General features: G+C 43.3%; 1 long non-coding RNA gene across 1 annotated transcript in view; it reads right to left on the reverse strand.

Annotated features, from left to right (window-relative positions):
* Window positions 1-659: 659 nt before the first annotated feature.
* The window catches only part of LOC125454252 (uncharacterized), a 44,707-nt gene continuing 26,315 nt past the window's right edge, over window positions 660-19,051 (reverse strand). The window contains exon 4 of the long non-coding RNA XR_009445957.1: window positions 660-973. This is a non-coding gene — a long non-coding RNA (uncharacterized LOC125454252). The remainder of the gene's footprint in view (window positions 974-19,051) is intronic.

The following is a 19,051-nucleotide window of genomic DNA, read 5'->3' on the forward strand; positions in this document are numbered from 1 at the left end:
AAACATCTCTTTTTTGTTTCCAGATTCAAAGCTGTCCTAGTCATCCTCTACTCATTTAAACCTCCAATGCCTTGTCCTCTCCTGGAGCATTTTGTGCTCACTTTATTTTCTTAATGACCTACATTGTTTTCAGCCCCTGAAAATCACAACGTATTAAAAAAAGTCTTCAAAATTTTTCACAATTTTGTTCCATCCTATCTCTGTAGTCTTCAGAGTCTGAAACTAGTAGATCCTTCTGAGTGCAGATCAACATGAGCAGTCACTTACAAATGCACTGAAACCCTACCACAAATTCTCAATAATAAAAATCAAATCTTTGTCTCAAAGCTAACAACCGATACAAAAGTATTAAATAATTTTTGCACTTTTTCAGCAGTAAGAAGTCAAGATCAGCTGGACTAATTTTCTGACAATTTTGGAAGAAGCTAAATAATAGCTCTCAAGGTTTAACTTTGAGAAGTAGAATTTTTCAGGCTGCAAATTCTATTTTTAAAAAGTCAAATGCATTTGCGATTCAAATTATCAGATTGAAAGCACGTTGGAACAGTGATGATTCAAATCTTTTGCAATTAGCTAACAAAAAAGACAACACATAAGGCTGTTAAAGATCTATTGACAGCAAAGTATTGAACATCAATCTTTATTTTTAAGGCATTGTATTTATAATGTTGCTGAAAGATGCATACTGCACCCTTCTATTTATCTCAATCATTACTGTATTAAACTCAACTAATTTATCTTAATTACGTTTCTTTCAGGAAGTAATACCGGAATGCTGCATAATCTTCTTTGGTCACAGTATGGAACCTCTGCATATAAAACACAAAAGGGTCACTGCAGAAAAAATTGTTTGCTTTAATAGAGGAAATTCCAAGCCTTAGGCAATGCGATGTCAGCTACTTTGCTTCCTGCGATGGGATGATGGGACTGACTCTTCGATCTGTTTCATGTTAGTGGTTGTTGATAACATTTGCTGCATGAAAAACCAAAAAGAACAATCAGTTTGTCCTTTTACACATCTACACTGAAATACATATCAAAGTTCAAAATAGTTTGCTAAACAAAATTATACTACAATTGTGTTATTTCCCTTTAAAGTTTGAATTTATTTTCACCTGGACGATTGCTATAACAGATTTCATACAATGCATTAACATTCACTTTTGAGAAAATGTATGTTTTCTGTGTAATTCTCACTTTTACAAGAGCAATAGATCTCAAGAAAGCATCATTATTCCTGAGGAAGAAACAGATTAAAATAGTATTAGGCCTGTTGCTACAATGACTGAGGTAATCTTTCACATAAGCTTAAAAACTTGAGGTCACTTTGCAAACCTGTCACAATCCTGGTCTTTACAGAGCTTTAATCACAATGCTCACATCAAATAGTGATGAAAGTTCACCTCGAAGACAAAAAGAATGCAATGTCCCTATGTGCCTGATCCAGTTTCATTCTCAATTGAACATAATTCCTGTCAGAAACTTGACCTTCAGAGAAATGAAAGGTTATTTCCTTTTTCAGAGTTTCTGCTTTCCAGAAGCTCTTTGATGTACCCAAAAATAGGAAAGCAATATTTTTGACGTACTTTAATATTACTTGATTGACCTTTTGGTGATGACATGGCATCTGACAGAGCTAGCTAATACAAGACACCTGCCCTTTAGTGTTACCAATCCCATTTCATTCATGAAACTTCCAAAATCAGTATTATAAAAGGATCCTGTGAATTATTTTTATTGGTAGAACTTCCAAATTACCTCAGGACCAAAGCAAGCTGAAGAAGGCATGTGCTGCAGTCATTCCAGACCACATTCCTATATCCAGAAGATAACAGATTTCTAGGACTGAAAAAAAAGTGGGAGTGACAAACAGGACATTACAGAGGAAGCACCGATTAAACCTAACATCAATGGAGGGAACATAAGAGCATAGGAACAGGAGTAGGGCATTCAGTCCATCAAGCCTGTTCTGCCATTCAATGGTGAATCTGTGGCCTAACTTCATATAGCTGCCTTTGGCCTGTACCTCTGAATACATTTGTTTTATAAAAGCATTATGAGTTTCATATTTGAAGTTGACAACTGATATAGCATCAACTGCCATTTGTAGAAAAGAGTTCCAACTTGTATCACCCTTTGTGGGCAAAAACTCTCCCTAACATCTCTCCTGAATGCCCCAGCCCAATTTCTCAGCCTATGCTCCCTAGTTCTAGAATCTATGACCAGTGAAAATAGCTTGTCTTTATCTACCCTGCCTTCTCCTGTTAATGTAAAGAAGACTTTGATCAGATCACACCTTAACCTTCTAATTTCTAGAGAAAACTTGACTAAGTTATATAATCTCTTCTCAAAACTTACCCCCTAATGTCCAGATGTCATTCTTGCAACCTACATTGTACTCGCTGCAAGGACAATATATCCTCCCTGTGGTGTGGTGACCAGATCTGCTCCAAGTGGGCTCTAAATGGGGTTTTGCCTGACTGCAGCATACTTTCTGCATCATTTTACTTCAGTTCTCTAGATATAAAGGTTAGCATTCCATTCGTCTTCTTGATTATTTTCTGCACCTGTTCATGGCATTTTAAATATCTCGGCACCTGAACACTCCAGGTCTCTTTGGACATCATTTTATAGAACTTCACCTGCCACACAATCACTTTTCCAGCCATGTCAACAATTTTCCCTGAATTCCATAGGCTTCTATGTTAGTTAACAGTCTGTTAAGTGGGACTTTACCAAATGCCTTCTGGCAACATTGTTTGACATTGCCCTGTCCACTACATCAGTCGCCTCTTCAAAACACTTCACGAGGTTTGTCAGGCATGGCCTATTTGCCATGAATCCATCCTAGATGGATTCTATGCTGAATTACTGAAAGTTTTAAAGTGTTCAGTTACCCCATTATTGATTAGAACTGGACTGCAATTCCATGTTTCCCTCTTTCAGCCTTCATAAAAGCTTGATTAACGTATGCAATTTTCCAATCCAACGAGACGACTAGTGTTCCTAGGAAAAGATTATAGTTATGGCACACATAATGGGTTCCCCTACTTCTTTACTATCCTTGGATGGAAGCTGCCAGGTCCTGGGGATTTGTCATTCTTCAGCTCCAATAATTTTCTCATTTTTGATATTTTACTTATTTTAGAATCCCTGCCCCAGACGACCATTAATTTCCTTGGGACAGCCAGCAAGCACTCCTCCTTTTATGCTGTAAATACTGAGTCAACGTTTGCCCATTTCCCCATTGTCGTTGACAAGATCCCCACTTTCAATCTTTAGTCGGCCAACATTGCTCCCAACAACCTGCTTCCCCTTTATGTAACTATAACATTTCTTCTTACTGATTTTTATGTCTCTTACAAATTTCATTTCATAATCTCTTTTATTAGTTCTTAGAAATTGCCTTGTGGCCCTTTGTTACTCTTTGTACCTGTCCCATTCTGTCTCAACTCATTAAAGCCACCCTTGCCCAAATCTGAAAGGGAAGTGCTGGAGTCTATTATAAATAATGTGAAAACAGGGTATTTAGGAATTATCAATGTGATGAGACAAAGTCAGCATTTACGAACAGCAAGTTATGTTTGAGAAACCAACTAGAGTATTTTGAGACAAAAACAGAAATTGCTGGCGAAATTCAGCAGGTCTGGCATCATCTGTGGGAAGAAAGCATAGTTAACCTTCCAAGTCTAGTGGTTCTTCATCCAAACTGTTACTTGTCAGCTCATGAGTTTCACCAGCAATTTCTGCTTTTGTTTCAGATCTCCAACAACCTGCAGTTCTTTAATTTGTTTTAGAGAATTTTGAGTACGTAACATGTACAATAGTTAAAAAAGACCCAGATGTGGAGTTTTAGAAAGTTTTTGAAATCCCTTCTTACGAGGCAAGCATGTAAAATTAAAGCACATTGGATTGGTGGGAATATACTGACAGAGATTGAGAACTGGTTAGCAAACAAGAAAGAGAGAGGAAATGAATGGGTCTTTTTCGGTGTTTCACAGGAATCAGTGCTCGGGCCCCAGCCATTCACAATATGAATCAATGATTTAGATGAGGGAATTAAATATAATGGTTCCAAGTTTGCTGGTGACAAAAACAACTAGGTGTAAAAGGTTACAAGATGATTAGACAAGCTGACCGAGTGGGTAGATACATGGCAGAATGCAGTATAATGTGGATAAATGAGGAGTTAAGACAACAAAGCGTGAAGCTGGATGAACACAGCAGGCGAAGCAGCATCTTAGGAGCACAAAAGCTGACGTTTCGGGCCTAGACCCTTCATCAGAGAGGGAGATGGGGAGAGGGTTCTGAAATAAATAGGGAGAGAGGGGGAGGCGGACAAAAGATGGATAGAGGAGAAGAGTATAGGTGGGGAGGTAGGGAGGGGATAGGTCAGTCTGGGGAGGACGGTCAGGTCAAGGAGGCGGGATGAGGTTAGCAGGTGGGAAATGGAGGTGCGGCTTGAGGTGGGAGGAGAGGATAGGTGAGTGGAAGAATGGGTTAGGGAGGCGGGGATGAGCTGGGCTGGTTTTGAGATGCAGTGGGGGGAGTGGATGAGCTGGACTGGTTTTGGGATGCAGTAGGGGGAGGGGAGATTTTGAAGCTTGTGAAGTCCACATTGATACCATTGGGCTGCAGGGCTCCCACGCGAAATATAAGTTGCTGTTCCTGAAACGTGTATACTGCATCCACTGTACCCGTTGTGGCTTCCTCTACATTGGGGAAACCAAGTGGAGGCTTGGGGACCACTTTGCAGAACACCTCTGCTCGGTTCGCAATAAACAAATGCACCTCCCAGTTGCGAACCTTTTCAACTCACCCTCCCATTCCTTAGACGACATGTCCAACTGGGCCTTCTGCAGTGCCACAATGATGCCACCCGAAGGTCGTAGGAACAGCAACTCATATTCCGCTTGGGAACCCTGCAGCCCAATTGTATCAATGTGGACTTCACAAGCTTCAAAATCTCCCCTCCCCCCACTGCATTCCAAAACCAGCCCAGCTCGTCGCTGCCTCCCTAACCTGTTCTTCCTCTCACCTATCCCCTCCTCCCACCTCAAGCCACACCTCCATTTCCTACCGACTAACCTCAACCTGCTCCCTTGACCTGTCCGTCCTCCCCAGACTGACCTATTCCCTCCCTACCTGCCCATCTATACTCTCCTCTCCACCTATCTCCTCCTCTATCCATCTTTAGTCCACTTCCCCCTCTCTCCCTATTTATTTCAGAACCATCTCCCCATCCCCCTTTTCTGATGAAGGGCCTAGGCCTGAAATGTCAGCTTTTACGCTCCTAAGATACCGCTTGGCCTGCTGTGTTCATCCAGCCCCACACTTTGTTATCTTGGATTCTCCAGCATCTGCAGATCCCATTATCTATGATCATAAATGAGGAGTTATCCACTTTGACAAGAAATACAGAACGATACAGTATTATTTGAGAAATAAAACATTAATGTACAAAGCGACATGGGTGTCCTTGTAGGCCAGTCACTAAAAGCAAGCATGCGGATAGAGGAAGCAGTTGGAAAGATAAGTTGTATGTTGGTCTTTATTGCAAGAGACTGAATGCAGGAGCAAGGATGCCCTGTTGCAGCAGCATTGGGCCTTGGTGAGACAACACCCCTGGAGCACTGTGTGTAGTTTTTGTCTCATATTCTAAGAAAAGATACTCTTGCCACAGAGGGAGTACGGTGAAAGTTTATTTGATTCCTGGCATGGCATGATTGTCATATGAGTGGAGATTGAGTCGACCAAGCCTGTATACATTGGAATTTAGAAGAATGAGAGGCTACTTCATTGAAACATATAGAATTCTAATCGGACTAGAGAGACCAAATGCTCGGATGTTGTTTTCCCTGTCTCAGGGGGTCTAAAACATGGGTTGCCATCTCGGACAAGAAGGGATAGGCCAAATAGGAATGTGATGAGGAGAAATTTCTTCACTCAGAGGGGTGGCAAACTTGTGGAATGCTCCACAACCAGCAGTCATTGAGGGCAAGTCACTGAATATGTTCAAGGGAAAATAGATTGATTTTTGGACACTAATGGCATCAAGGGTTGTAGAGCCATAGAGCAAAACTATGGTGTTACAATGGAAAATGAACCGTCATCATTTTGAGTGGTAGAGAGGCTCAGTGGACCAAATTGTCTATTCCCACTCTGATCTTCCATGTTTCTACGACTGGGTACTTCTAATAGAAATCAGAACTACTTTTGCAAAAGACTGTCTGATTACAAGCATAAGACATTAAAATTTTGCTGCTTTTAGAAAATATAGTGAAATATTTCCATAAATCAACAAATGTTTGAATATTCTGTGGCTAACAACCGCTATATTACTCAGTCCATCATTTAGCAATGGATTTTTCTCAGTTATGGTACTACTAATTTTCACTTATGTATTTCCTTTCTCTTAGGTGATAATTCTGGAGGGGGCATGTTTATTGTACACCTTGGAAATATGCAGAACTAACACTACGTTGTGGATATGCTACCTTTAATTTAGCTACTTACTAACAATTCTCTCAGACAATCAATTACTGAAACAATTATTTAAACTTCAGTGTATATAACAACCAAAATAAAATCCCTTGAGTAAGCAAGTTAAGTCTTACGACCCAATTGATAATGGACGTTAGCTATGATTCTAACCAACTGTGCCTGTCTCTGGATTTCCAGGGTTTGATCCTTTTCAGTGTTGTTCTTTGAAGTTCTGTTGGAATTGAATCCTTTTACAATTTCTGTCCTTTAAGATTATGTTGTAACATTATTAATGATCCTTTAGAGTCTTCCATCAAAAATATTGACTATGCCTCTGTAACTATCTAGTCTGCAGTTGTACTTAGCAGAAGTAGCTTCCCTGTTCCTTGTTACATTTGGCCTTAACTGTCTGTTTGAAGAAACAACTGTCCTGCAGTTCACTCCTTAAATTCTTTTGCAGGGAAATCAGTCATACTTATGGCAGCCATTTAGCAAGCAGTTGTTACAACAATTTTGTTCAAGCAGCTTTGATTCCTTCTCCTCCGAAGCACAGCTAATTGCTTTCAATTATAATAGTTTGTCCCTATCCCTCAATAGTTCATTTATTGCTTCTTCTTTAAATCCATAAACTATTTCTGAAAATTACATGATCAAAACTAAGTCTAAAGAGGACTTTTATTCAACCCATTAAAGTATGACCATGTCTGCTGATACCAGTGCATGTGTTATGCAGCGCTTAAATTTGCTCATGTATGCTGTACTCTAAAAGGTTTTATATAGGTTCTTTCCTGACTCTTGGCTTTTAAGTTCCATGCTTAGAATTCCATTATCCCTTCTTAGGGATTTATTAATGTCAAATGTGCCAAGTATCTATATCCATGCACTCAAAACCCTTTGCTTTTCCTCGGCACTGATTCTACTTCCATTAAGGGTGTAATTAGTTTTTAATTAATCTAAAGGCATCCTCTTATGTTGATTTACTTTGAATTCCATCTACTACTTTTTAAAGTATTCCCTCATTCATTAATTGTCTCTTTGTAGTTTCCTTTGATCTTTTAAATCACCAATTGTATATCATATCTCATCTGTGAATTTTGGCACCACTCCATCCAGGCGTAGGACAAAATACGCACAGTAATCTCAAAACCTTCTAAGAAACCATTTCAAAAACTCTGAATAATCACGCTGCAATGCTACTTTCTGCTTTTCCCCCCCCCCATTCTAGCCATGTTGAAGTCAAAGTTCAGTTTAAGCAACTAAACTTCCCACACCAGTGTGTATATAATGCTAAACTTTCCACACCAGTGTGTATATAATGTTGGGTATAACACTAAAGGAATGTATGAATGGAGGCCAGTTTATGCACCAATGCCAGAAATGGCAAGAAAGCAGTGATTGAGCTGTTGCTATCCTAGCCGCCAGAAAATTAGCATCACTGGAGTCTATGTCACCAGTACACTTTTGGTTGGGCAAAACAGAAAAATCAAGAATTTGCACCCTCGTAAATATTTACAAAAGGAAAACATCTAAACTATGTTATCTACACCTCTAAAGAAGGTGAGGCTTGAACACAGGCCTACTGGCTCAAGGGTAAGGATACTATCATGACACATAAGAACATAAGAACTAGGAGCAGCAGTAGGCCACTCAGCCCTTCGAGCTGCTCCACCATTCAATAAGTTCATGGCTGATCCATTCGTGGACTCAGATCCACTTACCCATGTTCTCACAGTACCCCTTAATTCCTTTATTGTTTAAAAAAAGTCTACCTTAGCTTTAAAAACATTTACTGAAATAGCATCAAATACTTCACTGGGCAAGGGATTCCATAGATTAACAACCCTTTGAGAGAAGAAGTTCCTTCTCAATTCAGTCCTAAATCTGCTCCCTCTAATCTTGAGGCTATGCCCTCTTGTCCTAGCTTCACCTGCTAGTGGGAACATCCTCCCTACTTCTATCTTATCTATTCCCTTCATAATTTTATATGTTTCCATAAGATCCACCCCCCCCCCCAATCCTCCAAATTCCAATGAATATAATCCTAACCTACCCAGTCTCCCCTCATAAGCCAACCCCCTCAACTGAGGGATCAACCGAGTGAACCTCCTTTGCACCCTGTCCAGTGCCAGTACATCCTTTCTCAAGTACGGACACCAAAACTGCACACAGTACTCCAGGTGTGGCCTCACCAGCACCTTGTACAGCTGCAATATAACCTCTCTGCTTTTAAACTCAATCCCTTTCGCAATGAAAGACAAAATTCCATTTGCATTCATAATTACTTGTTGTACCTGCTGACCAACCTTCTGTGATTCATGGACAAGGACACCCAGGTCCCTCTGTATAGCAGCATGTCGCAACTTTTTAACCATTCAAGTAATAATCCCTTTCACTAATCACTCCTACCAAAATGTATGACTTGACATTTACTTACGTCATATTCCATCTGCCAGACCTTTGCCCACTCACTCAATGTATCGCTGTTCCTCTGTAAAGTTTCACAGTCCTCTGCACACTTCACTCTGCCATTCATCTTAGTGTCACCTGCAAACTTTGACACCCTACACATGGTCCCCAACTCCAAATTGTATACATAAATTGTAAATAATTGCAGTCCCAACACTGATCCCTGAGGCACATCAGCCAGAATAGCAATATACAGAGCCCTCAGGAAAGTCTTCTAAAGTATGCTTTCTAAAGTGATTTTCCTGTTTCAAATCAATATGGACATTAACTTGAACACCCTCTTAAAAATTAAACTGTTGTTCCAAAAGAAAGGGATTCACTATCTGCCTGCTACTGATTCATCAGAACACAGACAGATAATCTTTGACTTAAAAATAGCCTGCCAGATGGTAATAATTGGATTTCCAATTTCTCTGCATGGATTTAACAGGCTACTCAAATTTATTGCCAGTGGTTCAACAATGGCATTAATTAAGTCAATAAGCAAGGTGGTAATTTATATCAATTATTGGTAGTTGCATGTCATTTCTTGTAAAAAAACAGCAATTACCAAATCATTACATAGCATGCTTACCTGGACACTATTAGTGGTTGTTTGCAGTCTGTCATACACCTCAGTAACAGATGTACTTGTGATTTAACAGAATGTGAAACAAGGACATGATTGATTCCTTAGGAGCCTGTCATTTATGAAATGGGATTATTTTCTGCAAAACTGGTTGGGGCTTCATGAAATTTGCAGGCTTGAGGCAAGGGCGAAACTTCTCCTAATAATGAAGGCTATCTGCTGATTATTTTTAAACTTTGAACAGCAAAAGTCTCGAGGCCAATAATTGTTGATACAAGTGGCTCATCAATGTCTGAAAGATTATATTTTAGTAAAACCATATTTTGAATCAAGCACATTGCTGTTGGTGATTCTGATTGGGTTCCTGCTGGAATAGATCTGATGTGGTGACTGTGGGCTGCCTGTGTCTGGCTCTGTTCCTGTCTTTGTGATTCTCAAATGGGTTACTTGAGTCATTGTGAAACTCAGGCTAGACATCTAAGTTACTTTTAAATGATTTTTATTAATAGACTGTGCATTGATGGTAAAGCTACAAAGCAAAATGACCTGTGCTTTCAAGGACCCAGTAAGAGTGAAGTGAAATGATTTGAATTTACCTTCCTGTACAATAGTCATGAACCAACCTTTTTATGGTACCGCTGGCCATTCCTCTGGACCATGGAGACTGCTCTGACTAAGGTGGCAACCTCAGGACAGGCTGCCAGGATTCAGTGGAGTATCCGCCTTTGTGAGTCCTCTGGGAAGAAGACTCCTCTTCTTTGCAAAACCCCTTCAACCAGGGTCTGGAGCTCCCTGTTGGAGAATCACAATGCCATCTTCCCTTTCTCCTCCAGAGAGACTGTCCTGCAGGGCAACTTTAGAATGCCAGTGCTCATCAGGGTGCCCAGCATCCTTTTCAGTATGAACATAGAACAGAGATGAACATAGAACCCACGATGTTGTGCCGATCTTTTACCCTAATCCTAAAATCTATTTAACCTCCACCCCAAACTTATACTATCATCCATATGCCTATCCAAAAGCTGCTTAAATGCTGCTAATGAGGCTGATTCCACTACCCTCTCTGGCAATGCATTCCGCATCCGTACCACTCTCTGAGTAAAGAATCTACCTCTGACGTCTACCCTGTATCTACATCCACTCACCTTAAAACTATGCCCCCTCGTAATAAAAAAGGTGTAGAGCTGGATGAACACAGCAGGCCAAGCAACATCTCAGGAGCAGAAAAGCTGAGGTTTCAGTCCGAGACCCTTCATCAGAAATGGGGGAGGGGGAGATGGTTCTGAACTAAATAGGGAGAGAGGGGTAGGGGGATTGAAGATGGATAGAGGAGAAGATAGGTGGAGAGGAGACAGGCAAGTCAAAGAGGCGGGGATGGGGCCAGTAAAGGTGAGTGTATGGGGGAAGTAGGGAGGGAATAGGTCATTCTGGGGAGGACAGACAGGTCAAGGGGGCGGGATGAGGTTAGTACATAGGAAATGGGGTGCGGCTTGAGGTGGGAGGAGGGGATAGGTGAGAGGAAGAACAGGTTAGGGAGGCGGGGACAAGCTGGGCTGGTTTTGGGATGCAGTGGGGAGGGGGAGATTTTGAAGCTTGTGAAATCCATATTGTTACCATTGGGCTGCAGGGTTCCCAAGCAGAATATGAGTTGCTGTTCCTGCAGCCTTCGGGTGGCATCATTATGGCACTGCAGGAGGCCCAGGATGGACATGTTGTGTAAGGAATGGGAGGGGGAGTTGAAATGGTTCACAACTGGGAGGTGCAGTTGCTTATTGCGAACCAAGCGTAGGTGTTCTGCAAAGCAGTCCCCAAGCCTCCGCTTGGTTTCCCCGATGTAGAGGGGGCCACAACGGGTACAGCGGATGCTGTATACTACATTTGCGGATGTGCAGGTGAAGATCTGCCTGATGTGGAAAGTCTTCTTGGGGCTTCGGATGGGGGTGAGGGAGGAGGTATGGGGATAGGTGTAGCACTTCCTGCGGTTCCAGGGGAAAGTGCCAATGTGGTGCGGTTGTTGGGGAGTGTGGAGCGGACAAGGGAGTCACAGAGAGAGTGGTCCCACCGGAAAGCAGGCAAGGGTGGGGATGGAAAAATGTCTTTGGTGGTGGGGTCAGATTGCAGATGGTGGAAGTGTCGGAGAATGATGCTTTGTATCCGGAGGTTGGTGGGGTAGTATGTGAGGACTAGGGGGAATACCTTTTGGTGGCTATTGCAGGGATGGGGTATGACGAATGAGTTGCAGAAAATGCGGAAGACACGGTCGAGTGCATTCTCGACCACTGCGGGGGGAATGCTGCGGTCTTTGAAGAACGAGGACATCTGGGATGTATGGGAGTGGAATGCCTAATCCTGGGAGCAGTTGCGTCAGAGGCGAAGGAATTGGGAATAGGGGATGGAATTTTGCTGGAAGGTAGGTGGGAGGAGATGTATTCTAGGTAGCTGCGGGAATTTTTGGGCGTGAAATGGATATTGGTTTCTAGGTGGTTGCCTGAGATGGAGAGGTCCAGGAAGGTGAAGGATGTGTTAGAGATGTCCAGGTGAACTTAAGGTTGGGGTGGAAGCTGTTGGTGAAGTGGATGAACTGTTCGAGCTCCTCTGGGGAGCACGAGGCGGCGCCGATACAGTCAGCAATGTAACGGAGGAAGAGGTGGGGTTTAGAGCCAGTGTAGGTACAGAAGAGGGATTGTTCCACATAACCTACAAAAAGGCAGGCATAGTTGGGGCCTATGTTGAGAAGTTGTTGAGGGTGAGGATGAGTTCGGCTAGGCGGATGAGGGTGTCAGTGGAGGGGGACTGGTCAGGCCCATGGGACAGAAAGAAGTGGAGCACTTTTAGGCCATCGGTATGGGGAATACAGGTGTATAGGAACTGGATGTCCATAGTAAAAATGGACCTCGTTAGGGACTGGGGAATTGGAAGTTCTGGAGGAGGTGGAGGGCGTGGGTGGTGTCATGGCATCGGTAGGGATTTCCTGGACCAAGGGGGAGAAAATGGAGTCCAGATAGGTGGAGATGAGTTCGGTGGGGCAGGAGCAGGTGGAGGCAATATGTCGACCAGGGCAGGCAGGTTTGTGAACTTTGGGAAGGAGATAGAAGCGGGCAGTTCAGGGTTGGGGAACAATGAGTTTGGAGCCTTTGGGTGGGAGGGAACCTGATGTGATGAGGTTGTGGATAGTTTGGGAGATGATGGTTTGGTGCTCGGGGGTGGGTTCATGATCCAGGGGGTGGTAGGAAGAGGTGTCGGAGAGTTGGCGTGTGGCTTCAGCAATGTAAAGGTCAGTGCGCCATACAACTGCGCCTCCCTTGTCCGCGGGTTTTGTGGTGAGGCTGGGATTGGAGTGGAGGGAGTGGAGGGCTGCACGTTCTGTGGGGGAGAGGTTGGAGTGGGTGAGAGGGGTGGAGAGGTTGAGGCGGCTGATCTCTCGATGGCAATTGGAGATAAAGAGGTCGAGGAAGGGTAGGAGGCTTTGGGGTGGTATCCAGGAGGAGGGGGTGTGTTGGTGGTGTGTGAAGGGGTCAGTAGAGGGAGGGTTAGGCTCCCGGTTAGAGAAGTAAACGTGGAGGCGGAGGCGGCAGAAAAACTGCTCGATGTCCAAATGTGACCAGTATTCATTGATGTGTGGGTGGAGGGGAACAAAGGTGAGCCCCTTGCTGAGGGTTGACAATTCGTCCTTAGTAAGGGGGAGGTCCGGGGGGATGGTGAAAATTCGGCAGGACTCAGTGTGGCTGTGTCCTCTGTAGCTGCTGGCTGTGGAGGCTGTCGGCGGAGCGATGTTGACGTCGGCTGTGGGCAGAGTAGCGTCGGCGTCGGCGGTGGGCAGGGCTGCATCGTTGGTGGTGGGCAGAGTCCACCTGAGGAAAAAGTCTCTCTGGCTGTCCACTCTATCTATACCTCTGATCATGTTGTACATCACTATGAAGTCATGTCTCATCCTTTGTCGTTCTGAAGAGAAAAGCCCTAGCTCTCTCAACCTTCCCTCCATTCCAGGCAATATACTGGTAAATCTCCTCTGCACCTTTTCCTACGCCTCCACATCTTTCCTGTAATGAGATGACCAGAACTGGACACAATATACCAGATGTGGCCGAACTAGGCTTTTGCATAGCTGCTACGTAACTTCACGGCTCTTGAACTCAATCCCTCTATTAATGAAAGTTAACCCACCACACACATTCTTAACAACTCTATCCACCTGGGTGGCAGCTTTCAGGGAACAGTGAACATTAACCCCAAGATCCCTCTGTTCCTCCATACTGCCAAGAATTTTTCCGTTAACCCTGTATTCTGCTTCCAAAACAAATCACCTCACACTTTTCAGGGTTAAATTCCATCTGCCACTTCTCCGCCCTGCTCTGCATCATATCAATGTCCCTTTGTTACTTAGAACAGCACTCCGCACTGCCCACATCACGACCCACCTTTGTATCATCCACGAATTTGCTAATCCACCCTTCCACTCCTTCGTGCAAATCATTTACAATAATCACAAATAGAAGAGAGACCAGGACAGACACTTGTGGTACAACACTCGTAACTGAGCCCCATGTTGAATAATTTCTGCCCACTACCACCCTTTGTCTTCTCAGGGTCAGCCAATTCTGAATCCAATCTGTCACATTTCCCCCTATCCCGTGCCTCCTTAACTTCTGCATGAGCCTACCATGGGGAACCTTATCAAATGCCTTACTTAAATCCATGTATACCACATCTACTGCTCTACCTTCATCCACATGTTTGGTCACCTCTTCAAAGAATTCAATAAGGTTTGTGAGGCACGATCCACCCCTTACAAATCCATGTTGACTACCGCAAAACAAACTGTGCCTTTCCAAGTGATCATAAATCCTATATCTCAGAGCCCTTTCCAATAATTTGCCCATCACTGATATAAGACTAACTGGCCTGTAATTTCCGGGGTTATCCCTATTCCCTTTTTTGAACAAAGGAATGACATTTGCCTCTCTCCAATCTTTCGACACTATACCCGTGGACAGTGAGGACAAAAGGATCATCACCAAAGGTCCTGCGATCTCTTCCCTCACTTTCCATAGAATCCTTGGACAAATCCCATCAGGCCCAGAGGACTTATCTTTCTTCAACTTTCTCAAAATTCCTAGCACATCTTCCTTACTAATATTGACCTCGTCTAGCCTACCAGCCTGTTTTACACTGTTGTCTTCTACAACTAGGTCCCTCTCAGTTGTAAATGCTGAAGAAAAGTATTGATTAAGGACCTCTCCTATCTCTTTAGGCTCCGCGCACAAATTCCCTTAACAATCCCTGATCGGACCTACCCTTTCCCTGGTCGTTCTCTTATTCCTCATGTACATGTACAAAGCCTTGGAGTTTCCTTTGATCCTATCTGCCAAGGTTTTCTCATGCCCCCTTATAGTTCTTCTAAGCTCTTTCTTCAGCTCCTTCCTGGCTAACTTGTATCCCTCTAGAGCCTTTTCTGTTCCTTGTTTCCTAAACCTTACACAAGCGTCCTTCTTCCTCTTAACCAGTTGTTTGACCTCTCTTGGGAGCCAAGCCTCCCTCACCTGACCGCATCTTCCCTGACTGCTCGGGACAAGCATATCGAGAACATGCAGTATGCATTCCTTAAACAATCTCCACATTTCAATAGTGCTTTTCCCTGACAGCATCTGTTCCCAATTTATGTTACCCAGTTGCTGCCTAACAGAATTGTAATTACCCTTCCCTCAATTATAAACCTTACCCTGATGTATGTACCTATCCTTTTCCATGACTATTGTAAAAGTAACAGTGTTATGATCACAACTGCCAAAATGCTCTCCTACCAACAGGTCTAACACTTGGCCTGGTTCGTTGCCAAGCACCAAATCCAAAGTGGCCTCTCCTCATGTTGGTCTGTCTACATACTGTGTCGGGAATCCTTCCGGAACGCACTGGACAAAATCAACTCCATCTAAACTATTACAACTAAAATGTTTCCAATTAATATTTGGAAAGTTGAAATCACCCTTGACTACAACCCTGTGACTTCTGCACCTTTCCAGTGTCTGCCTCCCAATCTGTTCCCCTATTTCTCTGCAACTCTTCGGGGGTCTGTTAAAAAAAACACCAACAAAGTGACTGCTCCTTTCTTGTTCTGGACCTCAACCCAAATTGACTCTGTCCACATATCATTCTCGAGCTGCCTTTCAGCAGCTGCTACACTAGCCCTGACTAGCAATGCCACTCCCCCGCCTCTTTTTCCACTCTCCCTATTTCTTCTAAAGCATCTAAATCCCAAAACTTCCAACAACCATTCCCCTCCCTGAGTTATCCAAGTTTCTGTAATGGCCACAACGTCGTAGTTCCAAGTACCCCCACACGTGCTCGAAGATCACCTGCTTTATTTCTGATACTTCTACCATTGAAGGATATACACCTCAAACCATCTATGTGTCCACAATTATGCTCCATCGATTGCATTTCTTTATAAACAGCCTCACTCCCTGTTGCATCAGTTGGAATGTTAAATACCTCATCCTCTGAATTATAAATCCGATTCCTCAACCCCTACTAATCTATTTTAAACCATCCCATACAGCTCAAGAAAACCTCCCTCCTAGGATACCTGTGCCCTTCCAGTTCAGGTGCAACCTGTCCTTACTGTACAGTCCCACCTCCCCCAGAATGTGCTCCAATTATCCACATAATGGAAGGCCTCCCTCCTACACCAGTCCTGTAGACACATGTTTAGCTACACTCTCTCCCTATTTATTACATCATTATCACGTGGCACTGGTCGTAATCCAGAGATAACTACCCTGTTTATCCTGGACTTTAGCTTCCAACCTAACTCCCTGTATTTGTTCTTCATATTCTTTCTGCTTTTTCTACCTGTGTCATTGGTACCAATGTGTATCCTCCCCCTTAAGGGTCTTGAAAATACGATCCGAGACACCACAGACCCTGGCACCTGGGAGGTCGTGTCCACAGAACCACCTCTCCTTGTCTCTTCCTTTCGAATCCCCCACTACAATTGCACTCTGTTCTCTCCCCTTCCCTTCTGTGCCACAGGGCCAGGCTCAGTGCCAGGGACCTATCCACTGTGGCCTTCCCCTGGTAGGTCTCTCCCTCTGCAACAGTATCCAAAGCGGTGTTGTTATTATTGAGGGGAATGGCCACAGGGGATCCCTGCACTGTTTGCCTAGTCCCTTTCTCCTTCCTGACAGTCACCCAGCTACCTATTTCCTGTACCTTGGGTGTGACCACCCCCTTATAACTTCTCTCTATCACCCCATCAGCCTCCCGAATGATCCAGAGTTCATCCAGCTCCAGCTGCAGTTCCCTAATATGGTTTGTGAGGAGCTGGAGTTGGGTGCACTTCTTGCAGGTAAAGTCAAAGGGGACACCAGCAGTGACCCTTACCGCCCACATCCTGCAAAAGGAGCATGCAATTGCCCCTAGCTTCCATTCCCTCTCCTCTAGATTTCCAGAAGAATTTAAAAAAGCCTTACCTTATCAACCCTCCATACAGTATGGCCCCGGTCCCAGGAATTCTGGTTTATTATTGGATATCTGGTGAGTGATGAGTTATTTTTGGAATTCTGTGTGTTAAAGCGGCCTAGAATTGGATACAAGAAATCCCTTGGGATGGGGTATGTAACTAATGAAGCACATTTGGTAAGATATGGTAATAATTCTTCCTAGGACTTGAAGCAAAAGCCCCTCCAAAAGACTTAACTCTAATTTGCATTTAGAAAAAAAAGTAAGATTCAGCACATTGATTCTACTTCATAAAATGACCTACCCTTCATCATAAGGTCAGAACCAGGATTGGTTGTTTAGCACCATTCACAGCAACATTGTTTACGTTTAGCCTGTTGATTCTGTTCTACATGGAGAAGAGGCAGTTGAGACGTGTCAACTGATAGAGGTGTTCAAAATCTTGAAGCATTTGAGATGAGTAAACAGGGAGAAACTATTCCCATTAGTGGGATGATTGTTAACCAAAGAGGACGGATTTGAGCTGAGTGGATTAAGTGACTTCTTGCTGAGGGCTGGCACTGGTGTGATGGGTTGAATGGCCTCCAGCACAGCGACTATTATGTGATTCTCAGTTGTTTTACAGAAGTACAATCAGAAAGAAATTGACGCTAAGCTAGAGAAGAAGACAAAAAACTTGATAAGATTTTTAAAGTCCGTGTTAAAGGAGTGAAAAATAGTTTTAAGGTAACAGCATCCGGTGGCACAGTGGTTAGCACAGCTGCCTTACAAGTGCTAAGAACCTGGGGTCAATTCCAGCCTTGGGTGACTGTCTGTGTGAAGTTTGCACAAAAACCCTGTGTCTCAGTGGGTTTCTGAGAGGTGCTCCAGTTTCCTTGCACTGACAAAGATGTACAGGTTGGACAGACAGGCCATATGAAAATGTTCAGCATTGTGTGGTGAGGTGGATTAGCCATGAGAAATGTGGGACCTCTAATGAAGGGTCTAGGCCAGAAACGTCAGCTTTTGTGCTCCTGAGATGCTGCTTGGCCTGCTGTGTTCATCCAGCTCCACACTTTGTTATCTTGCAGGGATGGGGCTGGGTTTAGATGGGATGGTCTTCTGACTGTTGGTGTAGATTCGATGGCCGAATGTTTTTTTTCTCCACGAGAGGGATTCTTTAATTCTTAGGGTCGAGACAGCTGAAGTCAGCAATGAAGGGGCATTTATAATGAGAAAACAGCTTGGTAGGAACATGCAGATCTCAGAGAGTTCAGTGTTGAAATGGTTACAGAGATAGGGAGAGGCAGGTCATAAAGAAACTTGAATGTGAGGAAAGAATACTTCGGCAACATTAATGGCCTACATTTTTGCCATAACAGAGAGTCTATCCATTATCTGAAAATAGTAAATGAGCTCACAAGTTGATAGCCCCAATTCAAACATGGTACTTCTGATTTTCACGGAGTTATGAAAGAATTCAGGTCATGAATCATAAGTGAGAATTTTATGGAGGCAGTGACCATTTAAACATCAGTTTCTTCTGCCGAATTTGAATTTTCATAGTCTTGGGCTGTGAAACCCAAAGTGTGCAGAATGGACCTTGTAAGAATAGGTCTAAGCTTTGTGCATTGGCTTGGATAGCTGGAGTACATCTTTGAAGAGGAAAGGCACCGCTGGTCTGGTTCTGGTGTATCGTTCATGGAGGAAGGGTATGGGTGGTGTTAGGATGCCCTCAATGAAGCTGAGGTTGCCTTTAGCAGAAAAAAGATCCCTTGGAGTTGGTAAGGTGGTCTTTGGAATTATTAAAAGTAGACATATATATGTAAAGATTGTATAAACCCATGACCTATTAAAAAGAACTTGAGAATAAGACAAATAAGAAAGGACTGCATGCTATTTTATTCCATCAACTTGACTGCTGAATGATTGTTACACAACGTGTTTTACAATTAGCGACTGTCAAAGTGAGGTGCTTTCTATTTCACAATTTAGGAGACAGTTATAAGTGGTTAAACCCTTCGAGACAGGGCAATGAATGAATTACAATGCTTCCTGTTTTAAGCTACTGTGCACTGGAATGGAAAGATTGTTGCT

Source organism: Stegostoma tigrinum, chromosome 7, assembly GCF_030684315.1.
Source record: "Stegostoma tigrinum isolate sSteTig4 chromosome 7, sSteTig4.hap1, whole genome shotgun sequence".
Lineage (NCBI taxonomy): Eukaryota > Metazoa > Chordata > Chondrichthyes > Orectolobiformes > Stegostomatidae > Stegostoma > Stegostoma tigrinum.